This window comes from Oreochromis niloticus, linkage group LG3 (genome assembly GCF_001858045.2).
Source record: "Oreochromis niloticus isolate F11D_XX linkage group LG3, O_niloticus_UMD_NMBU, whole genome shotgun sequence".
Classification (NCBI taxonomy): Eukaryota; Metazoa; Chordata; class Actinopteri; order Cichliformes; family Cichlidae; genus Oreochromis; species Oreochromis niloticus.
The window spans coordinates 24,801,354-24,820,975 of record NC_031967.2 but is presented as its reverse complement, the minus strand read 5'-3'; the positions used below and the strand labels follow the sequence as shown (position 1 = coordinate 24,820,975).

At 38.8% G+C, this 19,622-nt stretch overlaps 1 protein-coding gene and 2 long non-coding RNA genes across 4 annotated transcripts in view; all 3 read right to left on the bottom strand.

Annotated features, from left to right (window-relative positions):
• LOC109194482 (B-cell receptor CD22) overlaps nt 1-19,622 on the bottom strand; it is a 477,380-nt gene that overhangs the window by 301,643 nt on the left and 156,115 nt on the right. The gene's annotated exons all lie outside the window — the stretch shown is intronic.
• On the bottom strand, nt 3,962-5,250 carry LOC102081752 (uncharacterized). 2 transcript variants are annotated; one of them, XR_003219154.1, is made up of 4 exons: nt 5,061-5,250; nt 4,666-4,773; nt 4,261-4,581; nt 3,962-4,173 (listed from the first exon to the last, which is right to left on the bottom strand). It is a non-coding gene; the product is annotated as an uncharacterized LOC102081752 (long non-coding RNA). The 2 variants fall into 2 exon arrangements; XR_003219153.1 differs by lacking the exon at nt 3,962-4,173 and having other exon boundaries at nt 4,210-4,311; nt 4,385-4,581.
• Nucleotides 6,282-11,971, bottom strand: LOC112846252 (uncharacterized). Its single transcript, XR_003219142.1, has 3 exons — nt 11,763-11,971; nt 6,930-7,208; nt 6,282-6,336 (listed from the first exon to the last, which is right to left on the bottom strand). It is a non-coding gene; the product is annotated as an uncharacterized LOC112846252 (long non-coding RNA).

Sequence of the window (19,622 nt, the reverse complement as noted above, 5' to 3'; positions counted from 1 at the left end):
CCTGCTCCACCGTCACTGAAAAGACAGCAGTGTCAGCTAACCTGACCCAGCACACCTGTGTTTCAACCACGCCTCCGTGCCACCCTTCCTCTGCAGCAGGCCAGAGACCACACCTCAAAACACACATCTTTGCCACAGTTTGTAACAACCCTATTGTTTTCTGCAGGTCATTTAAATTAGAAAAACCTATGAAAAATGCCCCTTCATTACAAAGGTTGGAATTTTGAAGTAGAAGGAACATTTAAGGAACATTTAAGGACGTCTGCAGCAGCAGACGTCCTTAAATGAACTTTTTGTTAAAAAGTTTTAGTATATATATATATATGTAGTTTTTCTAAAACCTTCGCTTTCAGGAGGTTAGTATTTGAATGAGTCACACAGATGTAAATTACAAAGTCTGTGGCACACAATTTACATCAAATTGCACAAATTCCCACACTGATAAATCATGTCTTATAGCTTTTTTGGTATAGCGATATGATCAGAATGAGTGTATAATTGGCACTTGGATGTTTTAAAATTGTAAGTGTAGTGCCAAAAGTATCTGTCCTAAAACTTTTCACTCAAAAAAGTGAAATTTCTGTGACAATGCAGGCATTAATGAATCTGTTGATGAGACATGCATTTTTTTTTTTTGCAAGCATAAATGTATGTGTTACAGTGACAACACATGATTTAACTACAAATAATCTTTATTGATGATTGATTATGCAGAACATTAAACTCATATTAATCTGTTAATATAGCTCACAGTCTTTAGAGAGCTTATACAAATCTTTTTATCATGCAGCATCATCTCAACAAGAAGCTGTTATCATCACAACAGTGTCACATTCAGAGTTCAGCTATGGACTTAACAGGCTGCTTAAAACCTTTAAATAAAGCATGTTATGGGATGAAAAGGAAGTTCCAGTTCCAGTTATAGTTAACATTTACATGATTGGCACCGGTTGTTTATTATGTCGACACAAGGCATTTGTAGAGCCACGGCAGTTGTTTGACTTGAAATTACAATTTTAATCTCCACATTTCAACAATATTTTGAGTTTAATCTCGAAACTTCGACCTAATTATCAAAATTAACTATAGTATTTTTTTTCCCTTAAACTGGCCGTAATACTACATCATACACAACCGAATAAATGAGTAGCCAGGAAATAGTTCTGTTTTACCTGCATTAATATTTTTATTTACCTCCTTTTGGTTTTTGAAGAAAAAAAAGTTTTTCCCTTTTGTAAGTGTTCACATCCCAAAAGTAATCGTCCTCATATAAGCTCTCTGGGCTCTGCTTCATTATTGTTTCAACAATCATTCAATAAAAGAGGGATAAAAACTCTCCCATACAGTTCAACCATGATTCAGTTCATTTAGTACACTTTATCGATGTGTGACAAAACACAGAAGTGCAGTGGAATAAAAAAATGCATCCCGTACAATATATAAAGCACATTAAGATTGATTTAATAGCAGATTTATTACATATTTACATCTTTAGTCATCACATAATTCATGCATTATCATTGCCTTGGAGAAGACGTGACTAGCACTGTAAAATCAGGAAAATCACAATATAATCTTGATATTTGAAATGAAGTCTCTTCACATTGCTATTTTCATGCCTCTAAGAAAAACAAGCAGCATAAAGGTTCATACAATAACCTGTGAAGAGCTGTATCACATATACAATTTAGAAGAAAGAAAGGAAGAAATTGCTGTAAAAATGCAAAAACTCAACTGATGTGATGTAATAGGCATCGTAGGCAAGACCACCTGTAATATAATAACTGTAAAACCATGATTGCCAATCAGAAGCTTGACTGCTAAGTTGCCTTATTCTGTTATTCTTATCGGCCTAATGTAATGTCAGCACCATAAAGAAAAAAATTATACCAACTAGTGAAATGTGAAATAAACCATCAGGGTTAAGCACGTGTAGAGAGTGTCTATATATAGATATATATAACTACATATATATATATATATATCTATATATATATATTTAAATGATCCCACAACATTTAACTTACACTCTTTACAACACAAGTATAAATAAAAGGTATTTAATTAGATGGTATCATCAGTCTTTTCATTTATGGGGAACACAATCTTTCAATATGACGCATAGGTCCATAATTACTTTTGATCAGATATCTGAATGCTGGCAGTTTTTTGTCTGTTGTCAAAATATTTAAATGCTAATATTGTTTTTCATGTCCCAGAAAGTTGATTCTGTTTATCTGGAACAAAAGTCTCTCATTTTGTTAATGATGCACTATTTGGACCTGAAACAAAATCAGATCAGATGAACACAACAATGGCTAATTAGATATTTGTTTAAGTATCAATCAATCAGAACTCTGAATTTCTAAACTTTAAAATTCTTTTTCTTCTTTTGGCAGCATGGAATAAAATGAAATAGATAATCTTTCTCCATCCCCTCTGCATCTCCTCCTTCACTGCATCAATGAATCTTCTCTGAGATCTTCGTGTTTTCCTCCTGCCTGGAACCCCCAATCTTCAGTATCTTTTGTGAAGTATATCCACCTTACAAAAATACCTGGGATGTTGATGCCAGGTATTTAAACTCCTCTAACTTTATTGTCTTTACTCCTTGTATTTTCAGCCGTCCTGTCTTACTTCCACTGGCTTTCATACCTCTTTTCTCCAGAACATACCTTCACCTCTCTAGGGTTGCTTTCTCCCTACTCTCACTACAGATTGGAGTGTTGTCTGCAAACATCATAGTCACACAGTCACAGACACTCCTGCCTGGCCTCATCTGTCAGCCTGTCTGTCACCACTGCAGACATGAAGGGGCTCAGAGTTGATCCATGATGTAATCATGCACCCATCACCCATCAGTCACTGCTACCACACACCTCACCACTGTCTCTGTGTCCTCATTCATGTCCTGCACCAACCTCACATACTTCTCTACCACTCCTGACTTCCTCATGTCGTACCACATTTTCTATCACATTTCTCTAGGTCCACAAAGTTGCACTGCAACTTCTTCTGACTTTCTCTGTATTCTCTATCAACAGTTAAAAGCAAACATCACATCTGTAGTGCTTTTTCTCAGCATGAAGCCATACTGCTGTTCATCAATCATCACCTCTCTTCTTAACCTACCTTCAACAATTCTGTTCCATATCTTCATGGTATGGCTCATCAGCTTTACCCCTCTGTAGTTACTACAGGTCTGCATGTCGTCCTTTTTCTTGAAAATCAATAACGGTACACTTCTTCGCCATTCATCAACTAGACTCTTGCTCTACAAGATTGTGTTAAACAATCTAGTTAAAAGGTTCACCGCCCTGTCTCTTAGATATCTCCATATTGCTAGTGTTATGTCACATGGACCAACCACCTTTCTACTTTAACTCCTCCACATAACTGCCCTTACTTCCTTCTTACTAATCCTCTGACCTTGATGACTCACTAACTGTCCTCCGTCTGCCCTCTCTATCATTTTCTTCTTTTATCATCTCCCCAAAGTACTCCTGGCATCTTCTCAATACTCTCTTCACCTGTTAATACACTCTCATTATCTATCTTTAATCAACCTAACTGCTGGACATTCTTTCCAGATCAGTCTCTTTGCCAGCCAATCAATACAACTCGTTTGCTCCTTCATTAGTGTCCAGCCGCACAGCAACTACCTGTAATCATTTTCGTTTGCCACCTATCTCTCTGATGTACACCTAGATTTCTAGTATCCCTGTTTACTTTCTTCACCTCCTTGCCTATCACACTTTATTAAAATTCTAACTTTTAGTAATTTATACTTTTCTATACTTCCTCATCCTACCAAGTCTCCTGGTCCTTTTACTCTGCCCAGAGGACACACCGAATATAATCCATTTTACTGTAAATATAATTTTATTACTGATGATCCAGTCTCTGCAGTGGTGATATTTTTACTTGTGGCTGATTCAGTATTCAGGTTATAGTAGTCAGATCTTTCGTCTTTGTCATCATGTCTTCCTGTTAAAGATGAAAGTACTAGTGTGCTTATAAACAATACATTTTCTTTCTCTAAAATTAGAAATTCGTGGGTACTAAAAACAATCAATAAATTGCATTTTTAGTATCTTACACACTCCCTCCTCTTATCAAGAACTTTAAGCTGAAGAGTAGATGTGACATTGTTGTATTCATTCACTTGTCCACCTGAGATAATGTCATGACAAGAAGTTTGTTAAGTCAGATATAATGATTCTTTTATAGCTTTTAACAAGAAGAGATGTTTATACATACCACTTTGAGTGATTCCAGACCCTCTAATTGTTTCATAGACTGAAGCATCCACTACAAACCAGGGAAAACAGGAGACGTTAAAACGAGTGAAAAAAAGAGGCAGATAATCATTTCTGGGACTGACCGTGAAGAAGTGATGAGTAAACTTGAGTTGTATCCTGGCTGACTGTTTCTTGTGTAGCAGAACTTTGATCAATGTTCAGAGACTGCATGAGTCTAAAACATGTAGGAAATACTGTAAATGCAATACGTGATTTTTATATTGCATTGTTATGTTTAAAAGGAAAGAAAACTCTTGCACCAACCTGTTACAATACGAATCTATAAAAGAGAAATATTATTACATTTGAATGTAAATATTTTATTACTTCATTACTTTAAATTATCAATCAGAAATGTTCTCACCCTTAATCTTTTTGCTGCAACACATGATGAACAGGAGTAAAAGAACAATTCCACAAACAAGCCCGATGATGAGTGGTACAAAAAATGAACTGCTTTCAGATCCAAAACCTAAAGTTAAAAAATGTCAGGTCATATTAGATTATAGATCAGATAAATTCATTCCCATCCCAAATCAGCTCACTCTGCTTTTTACAACCGTAAGTTCATATAAAGCACACGACGACATTCTGATTTATATGAATTGTTTTAGCCTTTTAACAATTTTTCTGCCTAATAGTGAGTAAATATTATGATATAAGGTATAGGAGGTTGAGGAGAGTGGTGGCTCTGGAATGTTAAAACACGCAATTGGATTTGTGAAGAATTTAAAGTCAGAAAAAAAACGTAATGAATACCTTGCACAGTGAGTTTGACTCCATTACTGAACTCTCCAGAGTCAGACTCACACCAATACACTGTAACACCCTGGTGTAAGCTGTGAATGTTATAAGAGGATCCATTCAGTTTCTGGCAGTCATGACAGTGAGACAGGAAGCCTTTTTCAGAGAACTTCCTCACTCTCCACTCAGTGAAGTTTCCCTCACAGGTCAGTGAGACAGATTCAGAGGTGAAGTGTTGCACTCTGTCAGGACTCACTGTGAGAGACGCTGCTGAATGAACATCTGGAAACAACATGTAAAAGGAGTAACAACAAAATTCAGATTAAAAAAATGCATTCCTTGGGTTGTTATGTTTCAGATAGTTTCAGATAATTCATTAAGTATATTACTTCACGTCCATTTTTGTAATGCACAGTTAGTACAGTGCCAAATTGTTTGTTTTTTTGCAAACACACAAATTCCCACCAGTGACTGCCTCTGCATATCTTCTTCTTTTTCATGGTTTTCTCCTCCTTTCTCAACTGAATTAGAAAGAATGAGAATGATTTGTTTGGTTGGTTGTTTCCTTGGCACCACCTCTCTCCCTATACAGCTTTAATGGACTCCAGCCTTCCAATTACCCTGAAGTGGATGGTTGATTATAACAGTGGAAAAATGGTTTTCTGTTTCTTTGTGGTTTATAATGCATCTTTTTGTCTCTTGGGATGAATTAAAACAATTCACTGACTGATAGAAACCTGTTTTTTTTTCTTGTTTTATTTTTTTTTCATATCAATAAAAGGGGGGGGAAAAGTAATTCAGCCTATTTTAGTATGTTAAATGAGACAAACAGAAAATTAAGCTTAATCAAGAAACGTCATAGGGTCTCACCAGATAGAGTATGTCAGTTATGTTATTTATGATTAAACGAATTTTCACTATGGGCTACAAATCTAATTATATGTCAGGAGTCACAAAAAACAGATTGATAGCAATAATGAGAGACAAAAACTCTCAGACCAGACAAACTTTGGTTGACTGTAATCAGTGTGATACTCTGGGTCTCCTCTTCCAGCTCTGCACACATATCCTGCTGTGTGTGTCTGTCCATGAATGATGTAGGAGTCCTGTGCAGTCCCACTGCCATCAGGTAGCAGCTCATAACTGGAGGATTTCTCTGATAGATCAGGAACAGCTTTATACCAGTAGAAGCTCCATCCTGCAGACGGATGTTCAACCTCACAGTTCAGAGTTACTGAGGCTCCAGGACTCAGCCATGATGGAGACACAGTGAGGACAGGACGGGGTTTATCTGTTCAACAAAGATTTTCTCTCAATGTTTCGTCTCTTAACTCTGAATTCAATGTCACTAAAATGTTGACTCACAAATATTTATGATGAACTTTAAGAGTGAGACTATCTAAACATGTCAAATATCTCAACATGTACTAATAAAAACACATTTTTACAAACTGTTTCTATTTCCAGGTTAAATGAACTATGACTCTACTTACTGTCAGAAACTGTCAGTGTGACTGAATCACTCCACTCTGTTGTTTTATGCTGTGAACTTTTCATTCTGCCCTTACAGCGATAGTTTCCACTGTTGGATGATGAAGCAGATCTAATCCTGTATTCAATTTGATTTGGAGCTTTTATCCTGCTGTTTGTTTCCCACTCATAATCCCACTCAGTGTCTCCTCCATGGATCTCACATCTGACAGTGATCGTCTCTCCTCTGTATATCTCAGACCAGTTTGGATACAGAGTCACAACAGGCCTGTTTGGGACTGTTAATGTTCAAGAAAGTACAATAAAAACACATGAATGTCAAAAATGTTAATGCCTTTTGTTCTTCATCTTCCTCCTTAATCAGGAATTTATCTGACTTCATGTTAAACTGACCAGTTTTCCCAATCCTGACTGACTGGCTGTCCTCTGTGTAGTAAACTGGGTTTCCTCTTCCTCCTCTGCACCTGTAGAGTCCTTCCTGTGAGACACTGATTTGTCCATTTGAATGGAAAACTGCATCTTGTGTGGTCAGGGCTTCAGAGGATTTCTCATCTCTGTACCAGTAGTATTTCCATCCAGATGATGATGATGGGTTCACAGAGCAGGTCAGGATCACTCTGCCCCCTACTGGAACAGCTGTGTTATCAGCTCTCAGTTTGGCCTTTGGTTTATCTGCAGTTCAGTTTAGACAAAGAACAAAAGAATCAAACCAGTTGAAATAACTTGTTGTAAATATGGAAATAATCAAATGAGCCATTGGTGCATATGTTTATAGTATTATAGAAATATTGCGAAAAATAATTTAATTATTAAAGTATCAAAAAGAGTAATAAGAGGAATATTACAACTAAGTAGATGCAGCCATTGTTGGAAACTGGAATTTGTCGAGCCGCGCTATGAATTCTGGGATAGGTTGGGCCACAAAGGATACACTCGACCCAGTCTTAAAATTCAGGGAAATAAAGGACGCATTTGGAGCAGCCTTCAAATTCTGACAGCCTTCGTTGCCTGGCTGTGACATAATCTGCCTTCAAACGCAGCCTCCAAAGGGTGCAGCTCCTGAATTGAGACATAGCATGGCATTGAGGGCGGTGCTGCGTGCAATGACAAAGTTAGCTTGTTTTGATGTATTTCCAAAAACTGAGTTTAGACTTTTCATCAAGAAAAAAATCTCAGTTTGTGATTGTAAGCAAATTGGTAAGACAGGGTAATGTTTCAGTGTGAAGCTGCAGGACTGCATTTTGTTTTCTGCAGCAGGTGTAAGTATTTAGTTAGAGTGAGGCTAACCCAGCTGCTAATAAGGACTACTGTAGACTGCTGTTTTGTTAACTTTGTGGAACTTAAGAATAGGGCTGGGCCATATCATACCGTTCACGGTAATACCGGTATAATGTTGGGCAACGATAATAAAATTAAATACCGCATTAGAATATGGTTAAAACGCGCATGCGCAGTGCTTTTGTTTTCATACGCACATGGCGGTGACGGAGAACGAGAAGAGTGAAAGTGGATCGTTGAATGAAACGGATGAACCAGGATTGGTTTGTAAAAATGCTGCAACTTCAGTGGTGTGGAACTGGTTTAGCTTTCGTCCGTCAGATACACAACAAAGCACTATTTTTGGTAGAGCATGCTAGCGGGCCGTCGTTATTACCGAGTTTTTTGGGAAAATATGACACATTTAGAATCAATCCTTTGATTTTTCTGAAAATCGACAGTGCCCCTTATAATCCCGTGTGCCTTATGTATGAATTCTGGTTGTGTTTAATGACCTCAAACCGATTTTATGTACACGGTGCTCGAAAATCTGTCAAATGTTTCAGTACGACTTTGCTAAGCTACGACGCCGCACCGCTTGATGGATTGTCGGAGCATTACGGCTATCGTAGGCAGGAGCCTCGCGGAGTGATACGTACTGTGCTTTAACATAATATTATCGTATTGTGTGTATAACCTCTTTTTAAGTTGTGTGGACATTATACATGGTTATGCTGAGGATATGTCGGCCAGTTTCCACTGGAAATGCCTTTTGGTTAAACTGTCAGCAAGGAATTTGCATTTGGACTGTTAATTTTTTTATAACTTTAATGCACATAAAAAACAGCTGCTTGTTTAAGTGAAAATACACTGATGGGTTTTTTTGCACTAATAAAGTTGTGGAGTTGTAAAGTATTTTGTCTAGTGTCAATTATATCGTCAGTTATATCGTTATCGCAAATTGTCAAATGTATATTGTGATAAATAGTTTCGGTCACATCGCCCTGCTCTACTTAAGAAGTTGCAGAGGATCGTTACCAGACTGGATAATGACAGACGGACTCCACATAGTCACTCTGAGTGCCTGAGTCGCTCAGAGTACCTCTGGCAATGTGGGAAAGGAAAACAAATATCTGAAATTGTCATGACCCTGTGCCTTCTCGGCTGTCTCTTTATGGCTACAAGTATGTTGCGTCTCTCTCTCTCTCTCCTCCTGCGCACTGCGCTCTACCGGGGCGGAGTCATGACGACTCCAGCCCCTGGCTGGGACACCTGTGAATAATAATCTCATCACCACGCTCACTTAAGGCGGCGGCTGAGAGAGCTTCTTCGCTGGATTATTGTGTAACACTCGTCAGTGTCACTGCAAATCAAGCTTTCTTCTCGAGTTTCTTTGTGCTACGACTTACCAGTTCTTTCCCTCCGTGCCAGATTCTCACCAGCCTGAGGACCACCATTGGGTGAGCTAGCCGGAGTCCGAGCCAACCTGAGCCTCTGTAGGATTGTGTACATAGCCCCTTCCCTTCTCGTGCCCGTGTCCCCTGGAGATCCTCTTCTTGTTCTTCCCTCACCTGTATATATTCGCACTTGGAGACTGTGTGTGTGTAAATAAATTGTGAACTCTAGTGACGGTCTGCCTCCGAGTCTCTCCTGAGCCTGACAGAAATATCTGTGGACCACGTGGAGATCGCGCACCTTCATCATCTCTGTGCTGCTGTATTCTGAACGCTGGGTGCTTCTCGAGGAGCTGAAGACAACCTGTTAGCTGGACTAATCTGGTGAGTGTTGCACATTTTCACAAGGTTTAATTTATTGTTTTGCTCTTTGACTGAAGAGACTGCGGTTTGAAGATCTTATTGGATTGCTACGTTCTCCAGCATCAGTACAGGCCTGCAACATTGGGTGTATTTGTGCCGGTTGTTCCTATAACTGACGTTGTATGTGGGGATTCATGCACAGTTGGTAACTTGCTGTGGTTTTGTTTTGTCTGAATACTAAAACCTGCCATTTTATTGTATTATTATTTTTCATAATTTTGCCTTACTAAAGGAGGGTTGCTATGGTCTATTTTACATTGTGTATGGTGTAATTTACTGCACTGTTATACACGAGTGTTCATTTTAGCAGGTAAAGCTGCTTTTAGAGGTAAGTTTAAGTGATCCAAATCAGAGAAGTTAATTTACAATAAGTAGTGTGAGATTATTATATTATCTTATGCTACATTATACCCCTAATTAAAGATTGTTAAATCATTATGTAGTTTTAGTTTGCATTATTCTCCTGACTTAGAAGAAGGTGATAACTAGGGATGGGTATCGTTTAGGTTTTATCCGATACCGGTGCCAAACCGGTACTTTTGAAACGGTGCCGGTGCTTAAACGGTGCTCAAACCGGTGCTTAAAGAATGGAGAACACAAAATTGGTCCAAAAACCTCTTATGTTCAGCTGTTTTTTTGTAAAAAGATAACAATGTTAGCCTTTTCTGCAGCTATAGGGCATATATGGTCTCACTCTTGGCTGGAAGCAGTGCTTAAACAATGGAAAAAACACAAAATTTGTCCAAAAACCTCTCATGTTTAACTGTTTTCCACTTTTTCTTTGGTCATTTTAGCCTTTTTGGCCAGGGTGAAGGGAGTATCTGCCATCAAACAAGAAGACAGCCGCATGTAACTACGACGGTGTTTGCTAGTTCACCTTACATGCATTAATGTAATAATGTGGTTAGCCTACTCAACGTGAATTACACACGAACAACATGAAGCTACTCACGCAGAGAACGGCTGCTGCTGCCATCATCATCTGTCATCATTTCTGCTACGCTGACAGGGCTAGGGGCCAGGACTCTACTCTTTTGGGGGGATGTTGCTAACTCCAGGTCCGCTAACAGGCACCACACCCGCAGTAGATGTGCACGGTGTGAGGTCTCGCAGCACGCTATCAAACACGGCAAATTTCTCGGCTTTAAAAAAAAAAAAACGCTATGCGTCGCCAGGTGTTTCATCAGATTTGAGGTGTTACCTCCTTTGACAGTATCACAGTATCAGCTTAAAGCACTTGTTGCAGGCTGCTGAGTTTGCACCTTTTGCTGTGAAGTACAGCCAGACTTTTGACCGCTTCGCCTTGGGCATTTTTAATCTGTAGCTCTGCTCTGAAAGAACGTACGTACCTGGCCCCGCCTACTATCCTCGGAAACGTAAAATGATTGGCTAGAATTGGCTCAGGAAAAAAAAAGCACCGAAATAAAGCACCGAAATGTGCGCTGCTTTTCGGTCTGGTTACTACCGTTTATGTCAGAACCGGTGCCATCATGGTACCGGACACCGGTACCCATCCCTAGTGATAACTATTACAGTTATTAAACTGATTTGTATTACATTAGACTGCTGATTTATTGTGAATAAATGATATTGTTTTATGATGCATTATACTGCTGAGTTATAAGAAAAACTGTTGTCCTCAGCTGCCTGCAGACAGCTGGATCATTGTTGGAGTTTTCCTGTTAAGACAGATGTAAACATTAAAACATGAAACATGTGTGTGTGTGTGTGTGTGTGTGTGCATTGTCTTGTGGTCTCCTCCATCCATTTCTAATAATCAAACATTTTTGATCAGAAACACAAAGAGTATACACATGTTGAATAAAAACACAAAATTAATGCAGCTTTTTGTGTCTGTTGAAATCCTTGTTGTGGACAAAGTTATAGAATCTTAGGTCAATCTGATCAAATAAACTAAATTTTCCAGAGAAAAAACTTTCAATTCAGTTTCATTTGACCGGGACACAACATGATGGTTAAACTGCTGATATTTTAAGAGCCTCCATGGTGTCTCTCCTTTCTGTTTGCACAGTGAGAAAAACTGTTGTCCTGAGCTGCCTGCAGACAGCTGGATCATTGTTGGAGTTTTCCTGTTAAGACAGATGTAAACATGAAAACATTAAATGTCAGCATGAATCATGGTCCAACTTACATGAAACTGTCAGTCTGAAGGCATCACTCCATCCTGTTAAGAGATAGTCACTGCTACCCCGACATCTGTAGTCTCCACTGTGGGACACTGAAACTCTGCTGATCCTGTATTCACTGGATGTTGGAGGGCTGTTTGTGTTGGGTGCTGTCCATTCATATTTCCACACCTTTCCTTCACCTCCCTGAATCTCACATCTGAGAGTGATTGTCTCACCAGTGAATATCTGAGACCAGCTGTGCTGCAGTTTCACAGCAGCCAAAACTGTTCAACAAACAAATCAACACAAATATTTTAAAACAAATCAACAGTAAACAAAAACAGATTAAAAAAAAATATAGTTAGAAAGTCTTACTTTAATAAAATCTTAAGTTTGTTTTAGTTCACAACAAAATTTCACCCTCACCTTGTTTCTGAATTGTAACTGGAGCACTGTCCTCTGTGGAGAAAACTGGATCTCCTCTCCCTCCTCTGCAGTAATAGATGCCTCCTTCTGAAATACTGATAGTGTGCTCTGATGTTCCAGCTCCTATTTTCTGACCTCCAGAAAACTGTGAATCACGTCTGAACCAGTCAAACTTCCAGCCAGCAGAGCCCTCCACAGAGCAGCTCAGTGTCACACTGCCCCCTGCTGGTATGACTGAACTTTGTGCTGTCAGTGTGGCTCTGGGTTTACTTGCTGTTGAGTTTACAGGAAAAGATAAACATCAGACTGTCAGTTGCTTCAGGAAGAACTGTGTATAAGAAGAATAACAAAAATTAACATGAGAAAAGAAAAATTCAAAAAATTTCTAATATTTGGATTTCAATAAGTGATTCTTTCCTTCATGGCAAAATTTCTCCAAAAATTTAAATCAGAAAAATAAAACAGTTTCGGCTTTCTGTTTGTTGGAAGGCTGACAGAACTAAAAGACTGATTAAAAACTTGAGAGAACTTATCCAGATAATCTGGATGAAAAATCTTACATGATAGCGTCACTGGGATGATATCACTCCACTCTATGAATGTCAAAAATGTTAAGACATTTGTTCTTCATTTGTCTCCTTAATTAGGAATTTATTTGACTTCATGTTAAACTCACCATTTTTCCCAATCTTGACTGACTGGCTGTCCTCTGTGTAGTAAACTGGATCTCCTCTCCCTCCTCTGCAGTGGTACAGACCTCCTTGTGAGACACTAACAACTCTGTTTGCTTCATTTCCTCTCATGAGCTGAGCTTTAGAAGAGACTGAATCACGTCTGAACCAGTCAAACTTCCAGCCAGCAGACCCCTCCACAGAGCAGCTCAGTGTCACACTGCCCCCTGCTGGTAGGACTGAACTTTGTGCTGTCAGTGTGGCTCTGGGTTTACTTGCTGTTGAAGTTACAAAATAGGTAAAACATTCAATTGTCACCACGAATAAGTTTCTTACAGTACAGATCACACTTTAAACATTCACTGAGTAATTTATCTACAAACACAAACAGAAATTAGTCATCCTGCATGTGACACATTGGACTGTTTAACAAACTAAATATTTCACTGATTTATGATTCTCTTATCAAACTGTCATCTCTGCACGTTCCTCTTTAACCCTCATGTTGTGTTCATTTTCTGTTAAACAAGATTCATCATACAAATTATAATAACATAAAAACTATAATAATAGATTTATTATCACCACTTGTTGTGTTTGGTCTTTTTATCAACTTAAGTTCTTGTGAACATTACAGTTTTTGAACGTCTGTTATTTCTGGTCTGTCTGTCTCTTAATCTGAGTTTATGCACCTTTGAGTTGTGAAAAACATAATTTCCAGGTTATTTTGACTATAATAAATAATCAGATAAAGGATAATATGCTGTTTATCACAGACTCATTTGGGTCAAAGTTACCAAGAACATTTGTTTTGAAACCATTTCAAATGTATATACAGTCACAAAGTAACACCTGTGATGTTGCTGGTCAAACTGATGAGGCACATTTCATTTGTTTGTAGAGGAAACGATCCCAAAGGTAAACTTGCTTCTGACGCAGCTCCTGACCAAGAGCACAGGAGATGAAGAAATTATCATCTTATGTCACTGAGACCTCCAATCATCTTCAGATCCTCATACTTCACTTGGTTCTTTTCAGCAACACCGTCTGCAGGTTTCCCAGTATAAACCTGCATGTTCCAGGTATAACTTGTCCTGGGATCACATGGTGCCCAAATCTTTATGCCATATTTAGAAGCTTGTTTGGCATATACTGTTTGAAAGGGCAGCATCCCATAAAGCAACCAGACGCACATCCACTGTCACGTTTAGACTTGGGATATGGATGAGTGGCTGCTGCTCCACACATTGTCCCAAACTTCTCTGATCACTGCAGATTTGTCTTGTCGACAACGCCCTGGTTTTGTTTCACAGTTGTCAAAGTTAATCACCCACAACAACATGTAAAACTTCTGGAGTGACATGATGGCCTGAAAAATTGTCCCTGTAATCATCCTGGTGGCTTTTTCAGCTGAAAGCCCATCTTGAATTTCAGGTGGGGATAGGTTCCCATCTTGTGACTAGAATGTTAAAGCAGCCTCATCATCACCATCCTCTTCATCACTGAATTCGTCCTCATTTGTCATTTCTGGGTCTGGATTATATCCATGTCATCTTCAGCTTCTGACACTTCCTCCTCTAATGCATCTCACTGTCAGTTTCCTGGCATCTCTCCTCCTCAACAGTGTGGTGACAAATATGTGATCATGATCCTCAAATAAGCAACAAACACCACAGTTATGAGAAACGTTCAGTGCTGATGAAACAATGTTGCAGCTGTCGGTGAGAATTGCCAACAAAGTTGTTCCCATGGGAGAGACGCTCTTCCTGCAGTGGTTGCCAGGGAACTCAAGGTGTGTGTGTGTGTGTGTGTGTGTGTGTGTGCATTGTCTTGTGGTCTCCTCCATCCATTTCTAATAATCAAACATTTTTGATCAGAAACACAAAGAGTATACACATGTTGAATAAAAACACAAAATTAATGCAGCTTTTTGTGTCTGTTGAAATCCTTGTTGTGGACAAAGTTATAGAATCTTAGGTCAATCTGATCAAATAAACTAAATTTTCCAGAGAAAAAACTTTCAATTCAGTTTCATTTGACCGGGACACAACATGATGGTTAAACTGCTGATATTTTAAGAGCCTCCATGGTGTCTCTACTTTCTGTTTGCACAGTGAGAAAAACTGTTGTCCTGAGCTGCCTGCAGACAGCTGGATCATTGTTGGAGTTTTCCTGTTAAGACAGATGTAAACATGAAAACATTAAATGTCAGCATGAATCATGGTCCAACTTACATGAAACTGTCAGTCTGAAGGCATCACTCCATCCTGTTAAGAGATAGTCACTGCTACCCCGACATCTGTAGTCTCCACTGTGGGACACTGAAACTCTGCTGATCCTGTATTCACTGGATGTTGGAGGGCTGTTTGTGTTGGGTGCTGTCCATTTATATTTCCACACCTTTCCTTCACCTCCCTGAATCTCACATCTGAGAGTGATTGTCTCACCAGTGAATATCTGAGACCAGCTGTGCTGCAGATTCACAGTGGGCATATTGGGAACTGTTCACAGAAAAATATCCAGTTAGGAGACAAATAGAAACATAAAATCAACAAAAGAATATCATGATTTATATTCCATATAAAATAATAAATGTGTTGTTAGAACTTGATTTTCAGTTAAACACAAACAGAAATATAAAGATCAAAAATAAGACTGAATAAATCTATTTTTCCATTTCCCACCTTTCCAAATATTCTTAATGAACAGAAAACTCAGAGACTGCGTCATCACGAGGTTAACAAACTCACAGGTGTGGGATAAAGCTGTTAGCACAGATCACATAATGATCTCTCAGCTTGCCAGAAATAAAATAATTAAACTCACGTGTTTCCTTAACTGTGACGTCACTGCTGTCCTCTGTGTAGTAAACTGGATCTCCTCTCCCTCCTCTGCAGTGGTACAGACCTCCTTGTGAGACACTAATAACTCTGTTTGCTTCATTTCCTCTCATGAGCTGAGCTTTAGAAGAGACTGAATCACGTCTGAACCAGTCAAACTTCCAGCCAGCAGAGCCCTCCACAGAGCAGCTCAGTGTCACACTGCCCCCTGCTGGTATGACTGAACTTTGTGCTGTCAGTGTGGCTCTGGGTTTACTTGCTGCTGAAGAAACAAAATAGGTAAAACATTCAATTGTCACCACGAATAAGTTTCTTACAGTACAGATCACACTTTAAACATTCACTGAGTAATTTATCTACAAACACAAACAGAAATTAGTCATCCTGCATGTGACACATTGGACTGTTTAACAAACTAAATATTTCACTGATTTATGATTCTCTTATCAAACTGTCATCTCTGTACGTTCCTCTTTAACCCTCATGTTGTGTTCATTTTCTGTTAAACATTTTTTTGTTCTGTCAAAAATGGCCGTTCCATTAAGATTCATCATAAAAATAATAATAACATAAAAACTATAATAATAGATTTATTATCACCACTTGTTGTGTTTGGTCTTTTTATCAACTTAAGTTCTTGTGAACATTACAGTGTTTGACCGTCTGTTATTTCTGGTCTGTTTGTCTCTTAATCTGAGTTTATGCACCTTTGAGTTGTGAAAAACATAATTTCCAGGTTATTTTGATTATAATAAATAATCAGATAAAGGATAATATGCTGTTTATCACAGACTAATTTGGGTCAAAGTTACCAAGAACATTTGTTTTGAAACCATTTAAAATGTACATACAGTCACAAAGTAACACCTGTGGTGTTGCTGGTCAAACTAATGAGGCACATTTCATTTGTTTGTAGAGGAAACGATCCCAAAGGTAAACTTGCTTCTGACACAAAGCTCCTGACCAAGAGCGTAGGAGATGAAGAAATTATAATCTTATGTCACTGAGACCTCCAATCATCTTCAGATCCTCATACTTCACTTGGTTCTTTTCAGCAACACCGTCTGCAGGTTTCCCAGTATAAACCTGCATGTTCCAGGTATAACTTGTCCTGGTATCACATGATGCCCAAATCTTTATGCCATATTTAGAAAGCTTGTTTGGCATATACTGTTTGAAAGGGCAGCATCCCCTAAAGCAACCAGACACACATCCACTGTCACGTTTAGACTTGGGATATGGATGAGTGGCTGCCGCTCCACACATTGTCCCAAACTTCTCTGATTACTGCAGATTTGTCTTGTCGACAACGCCCTGGTCTTGTTTAACAGTTGTCAAAGTTAATCATCCACAACAACATGTAAAACTTCTGGAGTGACACGATGGCCTGAAAAACTTTCCCACTACTCTGCATCCCATGAACCTCTGGTAAATTAATTTCTGGATTTGTACACATCACTCAAAATCAAAAGACCCATACATGCCTTGGTGTCTTTCTGGGTTACCTCCTTCCAAATAGCTTTGTAAATCTGTTTCCTCTCCATGATGCTCAAGTTTACCACTTTGGTTTTGATAGACAGTTAGAAACCATTAAAAGGAAGATTTGATGTCCTAAAGCAGCGGTCCCCAACCCCCGGGCCTCGGACCGGTACCGGGCCGCGAGAGTTGAGGCTTAGGTGTGAAATGTAGGGTTTTCAGGGTTTTTATCGGTTTTCAGCGTTATTTTGTTATCGTTTTTATCGTTAACTCGGTTTTCCTGGGTCTTTTCACGTGTGTTATAAATAAATCTTCTTTTTTCGGTACCGGTAGTTTTATTTTGTTGTATTTATCCGCGACACCTTAAAGGCCGGTCCGTGAAAATATTGTCGGGCATAAACCGGTCTGTGGCGCAAAAAAGGTTGGGGACCGCTGTCCTAAAGGATACAGAACATTTTGTAGGTCCTGTAATCATCCTGGTGGGATTCTCAGCTGAAAGTCCATCTTGAATTTCAGGTGGGGATAGGTGTGTGTGTGTGTGTGTGTGTGTGTGTGTGTGTGTGTCTTTGTGTGTGTACATGCATTGTCTTGTTGTCTACTCCATCCATTTCTAATAGTCAAACATTTTTGACCAGGAACACCAAGAGTGTACACATGTTGAATAAAAATACAAAATTAATGCAGTTTTTTTGTGTCTGCTGAAATCCTCTTTGTGGACAAAGTTATAGAATCTTAGGTCAATCTGCTCAAATAAACTAAATTTTCCAGAGATAAAACTTTCAATTCAGTGACATGTGACCAGAACACAACATGATGGTTAAACTGCTGATATTTTAAGAGCCTCCATGGTGTCTCTACTTTCTGTTTGCACAGTGAGAAAAACTGTTGTCCTGAGCTGCCTGCAGACAGCTGGATCATTGTTGGAGTTTTCCTGTTAAGACAGATGTAAACATGAAAACATTAAATGTCAGCATGAATCATGGTCCAACTCACATGAAACTGTCAGTCTGAAGGCATCACTCCATCCTGTTAAGAGATAGTCACTGCTACCCCGACATCTGTAGTCTCCACTGTGGGACACTGAAACTCTGCTGATCCTGTATTCACTGGATGTTGGAGGGCTGTTTGTGTTGGGTGCTGTCCATTCATATTTCCACACCTTTCCTTCACCTCCCTGAATCTCACATCTGAGAGTGATTGTCTCACCAGTGAATATCTGAGACCAGCTGTGCTGCAGTTTCACAGCAGCCAAAACTGTTCAACAAACAAATAAACACACATATTTAAATAAATAAATCAAGAGGAAACACAAAACAAATAAAACAAAATCATAGTTTCAAGCTTTACTTTAATTCATTTATAAATTTCAGTTTTATTTCACAACAAAATTTCACCCTCACCTTGTTTCTGAATTGTAACTGGAGCACTGTCCTCTGTGGAGAAAACTGGATCTCCTCTCCCTCCTCTGCAGTAATAGATGCCTCCTTCTGAAATACTGATAGTGTGCTCTGATGTTCCAGCTCCTATTTTCTGAGCTCCAGAAAACTTTGAATCACGTCTGAACCAGTCAAACTTCCAGCCAGCAGAGCCCTCCACAGAGCAGCTCAGTGTCACACTGCCCCCTGCTGGTATGATTGAACTTTGTGCTGTCAGTGTGGCTCTGGGTTTACTTGCTGTTGAAGAAACAAAATAAGTAAAACATTAAATCACCATCATGAATAAGTTTCTTACAGTATTGATCAGACTTTAAACATTCACTTGATAATTAATCAGAGTTTCGAACAAAAACAGAAATTAGATATCCTGCATGTACGAATTGGAGTAGAGAACCGATTCTTTTATTGTACCCGTTCCCAGTAGTCCAAGTCCTGGGAATCATTACTCTGCCTTCCTATCGATCCTACTTATTGGTTCTTGCACTCACTCAGTTTGTGTCAAAGGAGAAAATGGTGGTGCAGTCTGGGTTTACTTGCTGTTGAAGTTAAAGGAAAAAATTCATCAGAATTTCACTTGCTTCAGGAAGAACGTCTTTATAGTGAATTAAGTTTTAAAAGAACAAGTAAAAATTCAAGAAAAATAAAGAAGTTTGTAATATGTTGAATTCAGTAAGTGCTTAAGAGCTCACAACTGTCTATAATGTGTTAAGAAAATGGATGGATGGAAGGAAACAACTGTCTTCAAATCAAATTAGATGAGAATCAACAACTGGCAGCAGCACATGAGGACAGCACAGGTATCTCAGCTAACTGTTAGCCAGCTAGAGAGCCAGGAGCTAACACTGGATGTATATAACATGATGAAAACTTCATCACAGTGAATCAGGTGAGACTGTTTTTATGCTCTGTCACCAAACTGTACTCTTAAATGCAAAGATAACTGTTAGCTGATCTGAGGACAGTTGATTGTGGATGCTCTTAGCATCAAGATTTTTTGTTAACCTTTTTGTTAAATATCTGACTTGTTTTAAGGA